This window comes from Gossypium arboreum, chromosome 7 (genome assembly GCF_025698485.1).
Source record: "Gossypium arboreum isolate Shixiya-1 chromosome 7, ASM2569848v2, whole genome shotgun sequence".
NCBI classification, from domain to species: Eukaryota; Viridiplantae; Streptophyta; class Magnoliopsida; order Malvales; family Malvaceae; genus Gossypium; species Gossypium arboreum.
Window position 1 is genome coordinate 49,950,018 of NC_069076.1, and position 11,725 is coordinate 49,961,742.

At 35.4% G+C, this 11,725-nt stretch overlaps 1 long non-coding RNA gene across 1 annotated transcript; it reads right to left on the reverse strand.

Annotated features, from left to right (window-relative positions):
- Positions 1-2,180: 2,180 nt before the first annotated feature.
- LOC128295111 (uncharacterized) lies at positions 2,181-3,133 on the reverse strand. Its single transcript, XR_008285425.1, has 2 exons — positions 3,091-3,133; positions 2,181-2,438 (listed from the first exon to the last, which is right to left on the reverse strand). It is a non-coding gene; the product is annotated as an uncharacterized LOC128295111 (long non-coding RNA).
- Between the last annotated feature and the right edge of the window lie 8,592 nt (positions 3,134-11,725).

Consider the following 11,725-nt stretch of genomic DNA (forward strand, 5'->3'; position numbering starts at 1 on the left):
CAGAGAATTCACGACCTTGTATTTTTAGTGGACAATTCGACATATTAAATTAACCAATACACTTTGCCCTAGTGGATTAGTGACTTGCAATTCAAGGTCGATGGACTCAACGGTCATTTTCTTTTCGACACTAATGCAAAGGTAAATATATGAATGTGTAGATCCGGGATCAATTAAAGCATACAGAATCATCAAAAGATAGAAATTACCAGCTATCACATCCGGAGCGAAGCTTCTTCCCTTGCCCAGATAGCATATGTACGCAGGTACTCTTGTCTCGATCGGCTGCAGATCTCTCGTTCCCGAATGAACAGTCCAGAGCACTACTTTGACTGAACGTTTACCTTTTCGAGGAGTATTTGCTTGCTTCTCCCTTGTTCTCTATCTTCTTTTAATAATTGAAGACAGTCTCGAATAAAATGATCGGCCCACCACATTTATAGCAAGCTCGGCTCTTCCCCAACACTCACCAATATGAAATCTACCACAATTTTTACATCTAAGTCTCGGAATATTTTGCACACTACTAACACTAGCTGCTGGTTTCTTAGTTACTCCGACATCTTGTTGAGTCGTTTTTTCGTTATTCGATCGTTCGGATTATAACAGTCGACCGAATCATTTCGAACTTTTGGCGAAAAAGTCGAAGTTGGTCTAGAGAAACTTCTTTTGTATACCTCTTTACCTCTTCTTTCTCCTTGCATCTTTCTGTTATACACTTCTTCCATCTTTTGAGCTCGATCGATGTAATCACAAATTCCGAATCTCTGTACCTCCAATCATCATTCGATTTCATCATTAAGCCCTTCTTCAAATCTAATGCACATTTCTTCCTCTGTTGGTACAACATCCCGAGCATATCTCTTGAGATACACAAATTCTCTTTCATATTCGCCATTGTTTTATTCCTTGTCGAAGATCAAGAAATTATCTCTTCTTCTTATCTAAATATCTCTTTCCACATACTTCTTCTTAAATTCGTTTTGGAAGAATTCCGTAAGTTTATCTGCAGTACCATCGCCTCAATGGTTTCCCACCAATTATACGCTTCTTCTTTCAATAGTGAAGCGCACATCCCAAATAGTCCTCAGGAGAACACATCATCTGCTTAAAAACTCTCTCCAAACTCTTTAACCAATACTCGCTTTAACCGGATCATCGTCCGATCTCCTCGAAATTCTTCACTCCAAACTTTTCGAGTTTTTCAATTGGTGTTCTTTGCTAGATTCATCTATTAAAGGAGGAGCAACCGGGTTGTAATCGGTGGTACAAGAGGGGAGGAGGAGGTTGTTGTGCTGACTTCTTCCTTGTATTGTTTCATGATACCACCGATTCATTAATCCGTAAATCATATTTTTAAGTTCTTCCTCTCTCATCAAAGAAATCGGACATTACCACTTGTTCCTCGCTTAGAAGTCTGTATTCTACTATTAACTTCCTCTTCCGACTAGCACCATCGGGTCTATCGACATCCTTACAATCTATAACAAAAATTAGTAATTAGATCGGATCATTCACATCACACTATCACGATTTATATGGCATGTATTTTTAAACACTTTACACATCAAATTCGTTCCGAGAATCGACTAAACCAGGCTCTGATACCAATAAATGTAACGCCCCCTTTACCCGAGACCGTCGCCGGAGTCGAGCACGAGGCATTACTAAACTTATTTGAGCACTTAAACAATTCAAACAATTTATATCACACTTTCCAGACAAGCTGTCCAACTGTGTCATAGTTGCTAAATAATTCATATCTCGAGTTATAAAACTCGAAATCCAAATCCGTAAATTTTCTCTGAATTTATACTCATATATCTACTTACCAATTTTTTCTAGAATTTTGGTCAAGCCAATTAGTACAGTTTATTATTTAAAATCTCCCTGTTTCAGGGTTTGACTACTCTGACCTTTGTGTATTACGAATCAGATATCTCTCTGTACAGAGCTTCAATGACTATGCAGTTTGTCTCTAATAAAACTAGACTCAATAAGGAATCTGTACATATAAAGTATGACTTCTAATTATCTTTGTAAAATTTATGGTGAATTTCAAAGTCAGAACAGGGATCCAGAAATTGCTCTGGCCCTGTTTCACAAAAATTTAAACATCTCATAAAATATAGCTCATATACCTGTTTTGCTTCTTCCATATGAAAATAGACTCATCGAGATTCGATTCCATAATTTATTCATTATTTAATTCCATTTCTACTATTTTTAGTGATTTTTCAAAGTCAAACTACTGCTACTTACCGAAAACTATTTTAGTACAAATATTGTTAACTAGTTTATAACATCTTTACTTCAATTCATTCAAACTCTATACATGCCATATAAATCTTCAAACATAAAACAAAAGCTACCGGAATTGATCTGGATAGTGTGCTTTGTTGTGTTGATCCGATCTACCCACTTCACTTCAAGTCAATCTACATAAAAATATTAAACACACACAAGTAAGCTTATTGAAGCTTAGTAAGTTCATAGGTTAAAAGTAATGCTTACCAAACATAATATTTCCAAACAATACCAAAACATTTACTAAAGTTTCTGCGATTCACAAGCATTGTTATAATAATTCACATAGTTGAGCTCAACAGTAACAACTACTCAATCTCTTTCATTTGGATCACTTCTCTTTTATTTCTTATAATCAAACTAGGAAACGGCTTACGAAATTGAGTACGTCGTTGCTCAATGCCACGATTCACAACTCAGTATGGTTTTCCTCATTGAAATACCATACCTACATTTTTTAACTCGGTATGGGAAATGCCATACCTACATTTCTTAACTCAGTATGGATTTGATAATACCATACCTACATTTCACAACTCAGTATGGATGATACCATACCTACATTTCACACTTTGCCATGGAACAACCATGGTCTTATCCGTCAATTCATCACACGTCACGATACGAACGTACTCAATCCTGCGTTTTTCCTAATTTGCATTTCCACATTTATTCTTTCATTAACAAAATCTACACAATCCCACAACAAATTCGTATATAATAACACATTATATACTTCAATCATTCACAAATAAACATCTAATTTCAACCATATGAACTTACCCGGCTAATTTGTAGAAGATATTGAAATTTTGGGACTATTCCTGCAACTTTTTCTTTTCCTCGTTCTTCTTGGATTCTTGATCTATAATATAAAATATTTCTACTCATTAGCATTTATTTGATTTCTATTTCACTTCACAATTTATGCTGTTCAAATTTCGAAATTGCACTTTTACCCCAAAATTTCTGATTTTCACAATTTAGTCCCTACTCAATTCACCCATCAATTGAACTAATTTTTCTCAATTAACACTTTATTTTATCATTATAAACTATTTCAAAACCTTTTATATTCTTAATTTCAACAGCAACCTTCAATTCACAACTTTTTCACAATTAGGTCCTAAATATCATTTCCTATCAAAATCACTTAATAAAACCACCTTAATATTAAATTAGAACTTAAATTTCATAATAATTCATCATAAAATTCCCTTATCCATCCAGGGTAACTTCCAATTTCACCCATAAAATCAAAAACTAATGAATTCTACAAGTGGACCTAATTGTAAAAGTCATAAAAACATAAAAATTATCAAGAAAAAGCAAGAATTAGACTCACATGATGTAAAAATATGAAAAACCAGCTTTCTCCAGACCTTCTATGGCGTTTTGGCTGAGAAATTATGAAGAAAATGTCTAGATTTTTCAATTACATCATTATTTAACTATTAACTTTTATCTACTTCCAATTTTGCCCCTTGTTCACATTGTTTTCTTGCTTATTTCATACCCAAACCGTCCAGCCATTAACCTTTGGGTCTAATTGTTCTTTAAATCCATCTTTTTAAATACTTAAGCTATTTACTCACAATTTAACAAATTTTGTGCTATTTTCAATTTAATCCTTTTCAATTAATTAGCCATCCAAACGTTAAAATTTTCTAACGAAACTTTAATACTAACTCAATGACACTCCATAAATATTTATAAAAATATTTATAGCTCGATTTTCAACTTTGAGGTCTCGATACCTCATTTTTGACCCGTTTGACCTAATAAATTCTTTTAATTCACTAATTTCACCATTTCACAAATTCTTCTAAATTCTTACTTGACTCATAAATATTAAATTACTATCTTGTTCAATCTTATTTGTCGAATTTAGTGATCTCAAATCACCATTTTCGACACCACTGAAAATTAGGCCGTTACATTGCAATGTAGATATCTTGTTTCCGTTGACCCCTATAGGTATGACCTGTTTGATATGAATGATGAGCTCCAACTTGAGACGGTCATATCATCGCACATCTCAAGTGAAAATATTGTAATTGAGTTATACGCCGAGTTTGCCGAGGTTGATGGATCTGGCTTATCTTCAGCCACTGTTGCACCGTATATTAGAACCAGAGCTGAAGCAGAAAGTCCCACTACATGATTGTGCGGTGGGTTCACTGGCTTGTCACAAAGCTCCTACTATAATGCCTCTGAAATATCTATGGGTAGACACTCGTCGGTCTCTAACACGAATCTAAACTTTGGGAGCCAGTACCAATCGATGTATGGGGCATAACTCTAATCTTGACATTCAATTAGTGCGTTTAATTTCAATTTTGGTGTGGGTCAATGTCATGGGCTGAAAGCACTTATACTAGAGGTTCATTAAGGTACATCAGACACCAAACCAATGCAGATTTTGGCAGACACATGGGCTATAGAAGAATCGATAACTTACTCCTTTCCACGGGGACTGGTGAAGGTGTATTGAACCCCTTACTAGAAGGGGACAATAACGGCGCAGATGAGGAAGAAGATGCAAGTGAGGATTAAGGGACAACAGATGTATTTGACGGGAAGGAGTCAGGCCCTGAGCCAATTTAGCAGTGCAAACTTGATGGTTTGTTGCACTATTTTCTGAACTAGAGCTAGTTCCAATGGAACCAGAACCTTGCAGGTCCGATGATGACGACTTAAAAAATGCTCCAGATCCAGATCTGTGATACAAGGCATATGAACCTTGGCATCACATGATAAACATCGACCTATCGGTCGAGGGTGGTTTAAAGTTTCGCGTCTATCGCACAGAATACCTGACCATGTAAGCACATTGCGTGACGTACAAGTACTAGAAGTTGGTATGGAATACCCAAGAAAATACGCTTTCCTTGCTGTGTTAGAGCGGTACAGCTTCAAGTGCGATATGAACTACCATGTTACGAAGTCTCATTTTGAGAAATTCGATGAAAACTGCGCAATTCATGACGAGAGGTATAATTGGAAAATCATAGCATCTTTATGGAAGAAGATCGGGTTGTGGATGATAAAGAAGTATTCTGATCCACATACCTGTGTTGTGACAGGTGCAAGTCAAGATAATTCTAGGCTAGACTCTGACATGATTTCTAACATTATTCTATCGATAGTGAAGGTGAGTCCTAGGATTCTTGTCCCAGTGTTGATTGCGAACATCTGTAGCTAGTTCGACTACACTCCATCATACTACAAAACGTAGGTCGAAAAATAAAGTTATGGATAAATTGTATCATGGTTGGGACAGTTCATACAACTATCTTTGGCAATGGTGTCAAGTGTTGGATCTATACATTTTAGGTTCTATAACCGATTTAGAAACACACCCAGCGTACTTCGACGATTGATTGGTCCCTGGAAAAAGAGTATTCTATTGATTCTTTTGAACCTTTGAGCAATGCAGAGAAGCTTTCCAGCACTACAAGCTTTTGGTGCAAATTGACGGCACCTGGCTGTACGAAAGGTATAAGCATCAGTTGTTGATTACCATTGCTCAGGACGGTAATCGTAGGATTCTGTCGGTTACATTTGCAATAACTCCTGAAGAAAAGATAGATAATTAAGATTTCTTTCTGAGCAGGTTAAGTGCTGTATTTGCCCACAGCCCGGCATATGTGTCATATCAAATAGAGGAACCGGAATCTTGTCAGTTATTGAGCACTAGGGTAACCTTTGGGATCGCACTCATCATAGGCATTGCATACGACATGTCGGATCCAACTACCACTCAAAATGACTTTGGAAAGTGAGATGCAGTCATTGACATGGGTATATAATTGGCACTACCTGCACAGTCATGTTGTACCCTATTTTGTTTGTTGTTTGCATTTATGGGTATGCTTTTCTCAATAGGTTATGAGCTCATCCAACATTGTTTTCATGAAATGTTGAACAACTTGGGTGCCATTAACAGCTATGTACGGTATACCTCACCAATATACCCTTCGAACAGTGGACACAATCGTATGACAAGGGTTTACGATACGGGCACATGATGTCAAACTTAGCAGAGTGTATCAATTTCGTACGAAAGGGGATGCATTATTTACTAATAACCTCAATTGTGAAAGAAACATACTTTCACCTAGCTGCATTGTTTCCAAATAGGGCGACAATATATACTGGACAGATAGTAGATAGCCATACTTGGTGTAAGGATGTAATGAAAGAAATCAAAAGAAATACGACGAGAGCGAACACTATGTATGTAGTGTGCCATTCATATCAAAATCTAAAATTTTGAGTCACAGGGCATGGTAGGTCGGACTAGGACATGTAAAGGGCATCATATTGTGTCTACCTAACAGGAGGGAATTATAATTGTGAGAGGTTCCAAGCTCTTCGGTTCTCATGTGCACATGTAATTATCGCATGTGAAAACCTAAGAATTGAATACACGTCTTACATAAATGATATGTACAGTCTAGAACGTATGCATAGAGTATGGAGTCTTGAATTCTCACCCATCCCAAATGAGAGTACGTGGGCTGCTAGCGTCCAGCGTATCATTCAAGTTGGTACCGAACATGAACTTGCGTCGCATCCTAAGAGGTCGCCTGAATACCACCTAGATATGGAACAATATGGATATTCGGGAAAGAGACGGACAATAGAGGATATGCGGGTACTGTAGAAACTTGGGGGCATACGAAGGCAATATGTTTTATGTTGAAGGGTACTTTGGGATCTCAATGTTGATAGCATTATTTTATAGACTAGAATATATTCATTGTAATGCTTCCATTATTCTCGTGTTCACAATTTGTTATTTATTATTAACTTACGCATAACTTATTTTAGAATGTAACAAAGAAAAATATAGTGTTGGAATGATAATTTATGGTTTCTTTATTTATGTTATATATATTTACATAATAGTAGTAATAAAAAATACATCAATCGAGTCGTGTGGGAGAATGTGTGTTGCAGGGCGGTGGACGATGCTTGCGAGAAGGATTTTTGCGCACAACCGGATATACAGGTCTATAAACTTCCTCGTTGTCGCTGTCCTCACTAACATCGCCTTCACCCCACCCTTTTGTACATCTCCGTCTCCATCGTCGTCATCATGTCCACCTTGGTATTTATCTTCGTCTTCACCTTTGTCTCCATCATCTTCCTCTATGCTCAAGTGCAGTGTTGTCTTAACCTCCTATTATGTATCCTCCATTCCACAGTAGACAATTGCATCGATGACCCACCCTGATAAAATAATGATGCAAACGGTGTTTATGTTACTATCGACGTGTAACCGTAAGGTACAACAAAATATAAATACATCGGTATTGATTCAGGCATCCACATTGACATTGGCGTTTGCATTAGTGTTGTCATTGATGACGGTGCATGCGTTAACATCAGCTTGACATTTGGGTCAACATCGACATTGGTATCGGGGTGTAGAATGTGGGGGATGTCGGTGGCTCGAAATATGTACCTGCGAGAATAGAAGAACTAGATAAGAGCGGTGGTGGTGTGTCGTACTGTGCTTGTGAAATAAATACAGGGTTAGAGAAATGAATAAGGACAAGTGGAGTGAACTGACTGGGATATTGCATAAACATAGACAACACTTCTTGGGGTAGAGCCGATGGCGAACCCGTCGTGCGACCGTATCTGGCCTTACACTACTACTAGGGTGGTCGTCGTTGCATTTTCTAACAAAGTTGCCTACCCCTCACCTCCACCGATAGTAGATATGCTTACTGGTGACTCTAAACCACGGCAAGTACTTCAAACAGGCCTTCGTGTCAGCTAAGAAAAATGGTTCGCGGATGGGTAAGAAATCCATCCTATGATCCCAAGCCTTAATGTACTCCTTGTGCATCTCTCACCAATCCTCGTTGTTTTTCCTTCGCATGTCCACATTGTGTAGCTCCTTTAAGTCTTGCGGTGGCGGTTTAATTCGTTGCCTCCACTCGAACTATCGGATCACTCGGTCTGATTCCTATATTTTCATAGTCATGTATATTATCAACGGCACATTCGCATCCCACATCCTTCAATTTTTCAACACTTTCGGTGAAATGCAAGATATGATATCGGTGTTGGCATATGACATCCATTCAAATTGAAATGCACAATTGTAAATTTCATTATGTACAAAATTTAACAAATCATTGTGTAATTAATATAGGTTCGAAAGAATAAGTAACTAACCTCGACTTCCGAGCGTTGATATAATAACAACCTAATGTCTTCTAGCTCCTCAGGTAGTCCGACATAACTCGACCCATGGTTCCACCTGTAAATGCGATATGTTAGTTCAAACATATGATAAATAAAAATATTTACTGTACAAACTACGTATTTATTAATAAATGATTTTTACCTTGTCACCAACGGAAACATGTATGGGTCGTTCACTCGAGGATATAGAAATGGTAGCTGTCACCAGGCCCACGACGACAGCAGTAGCAGACAACCAACAATTGACATCTTATCCGGTTTTGTGGCCCGACACAACTCTCGGTATAACGTGGCCAACACAGCTAATCCCAACTCAGTTTTTCGCATTCTTTGAAGTCTACTTTCAAGAGTTATCAGGCATTAAAATGCCCCTGATTAACTGAAGGTTGAATTCTCAAGTGTATTGTTCTTTGACGACCTTAGTTGCATCCACAATTAGCTTATCAATTTTTTTTCCAACCAATTCTTCGATATCTAAATCACCATCAAACTTGTTCGGGACCTTCCCCAAAAATGTCGTGTAGAGATCCTCTTTATCTGGAACGATCGCTACTCCCATGACAACCGACCCATTCACTAACAGACCGAGTTGTAACACCATGTCCTCCAGTATGATTGTACACTCACCACATAGAAGATGAAAAGTGTGTGTCTCGGGCCTCCATCTTTCCATCAACATGTTGATGAGTTTAGGATTAAGTTTGTTGCCGCTGAGTATACGAGACACATGCAAAAATCCCACCTCTTGCAAGTAACCACAAATTTCAGTGATCGGAGGTTTTGCCAAATTATGTATGAATGCTTCCAAAACATGATCATCTGCCTATTTATAATGACAAAAAATATTTTAATTTATAAAAAAATAATTTAAATTTAACTTAATCGAAAATAACAAAAATTAATTTTTTGTCTTACCATTACTACTTGAGCGGCAAAAATGTGTTTGTCGTCGAAAGGAATTAGAGAGGTTTTCATTTGTGAAAACTTAATTCGAACGAATAAAATACGGAATAATTAAAAAAATATTTTTAACGAGAATATCATAAAATTTTGAACAAGAACTTGGGAAAATTGAGAGAGTTGATAGAGTTAGGAGATTAGAAAGAACTAAGAGAATAGAATGTGAGTGAAAAAAATTATTTTTGGGGGGTATTTATAGGTAAAAAATTTTGACCGTTGGCCCTTTTAAATTTTTTTATCGTTGCATGGCCAACGGTCATTGAGGGAAAGCACGTCCAGCTTGGCGCCCATGGCCAACAGTCATTTGAATGTTGAGGGAAAGCACGTCCAGCTGGGCGCCCTTTCCTTTTCTCTCTTAAAAAATAATTAATTTCCCTAAAATAAAAAAAAATCGATTTACAAGCCTAATTAAAAAAAAATGACATAATTGCCTAATTTAGCCGCTTTCCACATTGTTGATTGGTGTGGAACAATTTTTATTTGAAATTTTAATTTATTTTGGTACAAGAAATTTTAATATTTTAAAATTTTAGAATATTTCATCGAAATTATTTATTTTTGAAAAACCTATTACAAATTTTTTAGAATTTATATTTGTAGAATTCTTTTCAATGTCTAGAATTTATTTTTAGTTAAAATTTTTATTTTTTATTTTTTATACTTTGGAATGTTTTGCATAAAAATATTACAAATTTTTGTAATTGTCTAAATTATAACTATTTTTTTCAATTTTTCAATTATTGAATTTTTATATATTATTTTGACTTTTTAAAATTTTATATTTATATATTTTAGAAGTTACACTTAAAAATAAAATATTGATATTTTTAAAAAAATTGAAATTTTATATGTTATATGTAATAACTTTTGTAATGTTTTTAATGATATAATATACATAATATAAAAATAAAGAAAATGTGAGATGGCATATTTTAATAACACTGCGTGTCCTTTTTTAAATATCGTAAACTAAATTACATAATGGAATAATAGCATAAATATCAAAATCGGATAAAAAAAATTAAGTAGCTAAACATAGCATTAAGCCTTTTTATATATATTATTCAATGCATCCAAAAAGTTTGGTGATTGAAGTGGGTCCCAATGCCTCATCCATTGAAGTTTAAAGTGAGTGCGCATTTTGTGCTATCTTTTTTCCACTTTTTAAGATCGCAAGCAACCAAATTGTTACTTCCAGACTTTTCCAAAACGATGTCAGCAATAAGCAGTAATTACTTTTATAATTAATAAGTAACAATAAGCACACCAATGGTGCCTTGTCTTTTGGAAATGTTTGTAGATTCCCTTCTAAATTTACTCTTGATTTATGTTTATTGTGTGTACAAATTTCTGTTACGCTCGATAGAATAATTTTTTCTCTCTGAAAGATGAAGTTCAAAGTTTAAAGTCATAATGACCTCAAAGAAAATCATCATTAGCAAACCAGCTCGCAAGCATGCTCAAGATGATCCTGCAACTTATTCAACTTCATTGGAAAGCACCAACGTCCCTTTTCATCCCTATGACACTAGGCAAAAGATAAAACTCTTTTTGAGTTATTCAATCAAACTTTTTCAATGTTTAGTGACAATTCACTTTATATACTTCTTTGCCAACTCATGATTTTGAAGAAGCTTATGCTCGTTAATCAATTGCAACTCGTGGATTATCATTCTAGGAGAAAAAAAACCAATCAAGGGGTAAATGCATTCCAACATCTCCCTCAAAACCAAATTCTAAAGTAATGAATGTCATGACAACTAGCACTACAACCTTGGAAGAACAAATAGTTTCTCTTACAAAAGTCGTAGAATCCATTTTAACAAGCATAAAGGGAATGGACGATAAAATCACTTTTACGATGCCTCAAATTAAATGTCTAAGTGAAAGAAATCAAACTGTAATACCCCTTACTTATCTCGATGTATGGTATGAGTGGGAGGTGCTACAAGAGCACTTTCATACTTTAATCGAAAATTTTCTTTAATAAAAATACTCATTTAGAAATATACTAATATTCTTATAACCAAATTAATCAAGCTTAAAATAATTCAAATTGATTATAAATCATTTTGAATCATTTAATGCTTATAGGGACATATCCAAATCATAAAACGAGCATTTGAAGTTGATCAAATTAAAACAATGTCACTTGGATTGAGAAAAATAGAAATCTATTCCTAATTTAAAATTGTAAATAAAATCATAAAATCATAAAATCATATAAAAACAT